This window comes from Loa loa (assembly GCF_000183805.2).
Source record: "Loa loa unplaced genomic scaffold supercont3.450, whole genome shotgun sequence".
In the NCBI taxonomy this organism is placed as follows: domain Eukaryota; kingdom Metazoa; phylum Nematoda; class Chromadorea; order Rhabditida; family Onchocercidae; genus Loa; species Loa loa.
Window position 1 is genome coordinate 26,971 of NW_018108630.1, and position 3,574 is coordinate 30,544.

The window sequence follows — 3,574 nt, forward strand, 5'->3', positions numbered from 1 at the left end:
AAAAAACGCCAAAGCAAACATTAGCAGTTTATTTTTAAACTAAAGTAATCCTTGTATGAAATAGGAATTTATGATTCATTACGGTTTTTTTTCCGGTTAATCTATAAAATGATCCAGATCAGTAATCGGTTGTACCTGTTGACCTGATCTAACCTTTTGAGGTAAAAATTTAAATATTATCAATTTTAACAGGATTAAGTAAGAGAATATTCGATTAATATCATTCCTAAAAATGAATTCTTGATAATATTTCGCTAGAATGATGAAAATTTTTTCACAATTTATGTCGACAATAGATTTAGCATTAGAATTACTAAATGTTACGCTTATTAATTAACAAATATTTCTAATTAATTTCGGCTGAAAAAAAGATTAGAAATTTTATTAATTTTAATCTGTTATTCCTGATATTTCTCGACAAATTAGCCTACCACAGTATATTTAGCGAGATAATTCTCAAGACAATTAATTAATTTTTAATTCTTAAATTGCTACTGTACATATTACATTTCTGATTTGAAAATATTGGTTATTCTATTTGATCGGTACTGATTTTTTATTTGATTGAATCGATTTGAAAATTAAAACTGTCAAATATTACTGTATAGATTAACATTTAACATTTAACACAAACTTTATCAATAAATTTTAACACATATAATTCCAAATTACTTATCAATCATTCACTTCCTTTAGTTTTTTTTCTCTTTTTAGAAATATTTACTTTATTTATAAATGAAAAAGAAAATATTAATAACCATTAAAAAATATTATAGCTGATAAGAAGACTGATAAGGAGTTGCATTGAGAAATGCTTTGCTCGTCGATGCAGGAAATACTGTAAAATTTCTGGTAAGAATAAAAAAAAAATAGGCATCAAAAAGCTGGTTTTGGTCACTCATACAATCCACAATATGGTCATTTATAATAACGAAAGTTTTTTTTTNTTTTTTTTTTTTTTTTTTTAAATTAAATCAGATATCATTTTGCCTGCCGAAAAAAATATTTGATTGGTTATAAATTGTAAACATTATTGCTTGTTTTTATAAATTTATATTTAATATTTTAATAAATAAATGCTAACATAAAAGATGAAAGTTTTTTTTTTTCATTTTTTCCTCCCAAATATGATTGTCACATTGATTGCTAACATTCATTTTTGTGTTAACATAAAAATAATTTTTTCCAGATTTGTTTATTTGCACTTATTTTCTGGACTTTTATTAATTCTTCTTTTCAATTTTTTGAAATTTATTCTATTTTCATTTTTGGAAATCATTTAAAATTATTTTTTTAAAATGTTGAAAAAATGAACTTTTTCCTATACATGTAATAATTTTAAAGAAATTTTTAAATATTTAAATTAAAAAATATATGAATCGAATTTTTCCCAAATATATTCACAATAATAATTTTATTTTAACTGAATAAAATAAAAACAAATCGTTCAAACATTTCGCATTTTTGGTTAATTATTATTTAAGCAGTAATAACTCCAAATAAATGCTCAAAAACATTTCAACCCATTCTTTTGTTAATGTAAATTACAATAAAACAAAAATTATTGTATATAAGAAAATGATTCCGGAAAATTTCTTCCATATTATAAGTTTCAAATAATCAATTCCATTTTGCATATTTAATTAAGCTTATTGTGTAAAACGATCAAATCAATAAGAGTGGAGAAGTTAATGATGTAAATGATATAATAGGAATAGCTTTTATTCCATTTTACTTTTACATACACTGAAAATAATAAAATGATAATAAATAAATCATAACGAAAAATGATAACGAATCAATCATGACAATCATTGTGATGTTATAACGAAAAAAAGTGTTATAAATAAACTGATAAAAGTAAAGCTATAGGATACAGTAATCAAACACCGGAAGGGAAATTAAAAAAAAAATATGGTTATGCAAATTTTGGAAACTATAATTACTGTTACATACACTTAATACAGTAGTATTTCCAATTAATCATACAAAACCTGTTGAAATGCGCAATAATGTGCTAAATTTTCAATGATAAAAAATAAAATTACACAGTTAGCAATTCTATTCAAATTTTATAAAATAAAAAAATTATTTTACCGTCTTTTGGTTTTTTTTCATATCCTAATTTTTCCTTTTTCTTTCATAGTTGAAATACAAAAGTAAAAGTTGATAAAGGTTTACAGTATCAATAATGTTTACAATATCAATGGTTTGTAGTGGTGCTAAATTTGCCATCGTAAGAAATAAAATTGCCTCAATTAGCATTTCTATTGCAATTCTATGGGATGAAAAATCATTCTGGCATTTATTTTTTCTTTCCTTTATATAATTCAAATACAAAAGTAAAAGTTATTGAAGGTTTATGGTATCAGTAATGATTACAGTATGAGTAATGTTTCAGTATTATAGTTCACAGTAATGCCAAATTTACTATGATAAGGTATGAAATTGTACAATTAGCAATTCTATTTCAATTCCATAGGATAAAAAATTATTCTGCTATTCATTTCTTCCTTCTTTGCATAATTCAAACGCAAAAGTAAAAGTTGATGATTTACAGTATTAGTAATGTTTACAGTATCAATAGTAAATTTATGGTATTTTATGGTATTATTTGATTAAAACTTTTTAGTTATGCATTCTCAAGAATGATTATTGTTAAAATTGATCGTAATTATATCTAACGATAAGTTTTGCGCTAGAAATAAAATACAGGTAGAGACGATTAAAATAAAACCTTGTTTAATCATTTTGCTTTTGGCTGAATCACTCCGGAAATTGAAATTGTCAAATATTAAACAAAAAAATTAAAACTGTCAAATACTTTAAAAAAAAAAAAAAAAAAGAAAAAACAGGGACAAAAAAAAAATGATAAGAATATCTTATAAACTAACAAATATAGAAAATGTGTCGTAATAAATTTACATCATTCAACAAATTAGGCAAAAAAATTTCAAGTACCTAATATTATTGATCAACTGATAAGAGTAAATTTCATCAGTAAATTGATTCATAATATCAATAAATCAAATAAAAATTTATGAAACAAACATTCTATACTGTTTGGTTTATGGTAACATCCGGACTGCATATAAATACGATCAATGATAATAAAAACGGATAATAAAATTCTTCCTTACAAACATATCATTCAGTTTTTTGTCATGATAATAATTGTAACCTTGATTGGTCTAAATTGTTACAGTGTTGTTTTGTTCGTTCCATTTTTTCTTAAAATTGTATAATATCGTAAATGATTAAATGGATATTTTAAATGATCTTAATAAATTTTAAAATTTATACACTTAATAAATAAACTATATTTCTTAATAAATTAATGAACGTACATATATCGTCATTATTATTACTATTATTATTATTATTAATGCCATCATCATTGTTATTATCATTGTTATTATTATTATTATTTATTATTATTACTACTGCTACTATTATTATTATTATTATTATTATTATTATTATTATTATTATTATTATTATTATTATTATTATTATTATTATTATTATTATTATTATTATTATTATTATTATTATTATTATTATTATTATTATT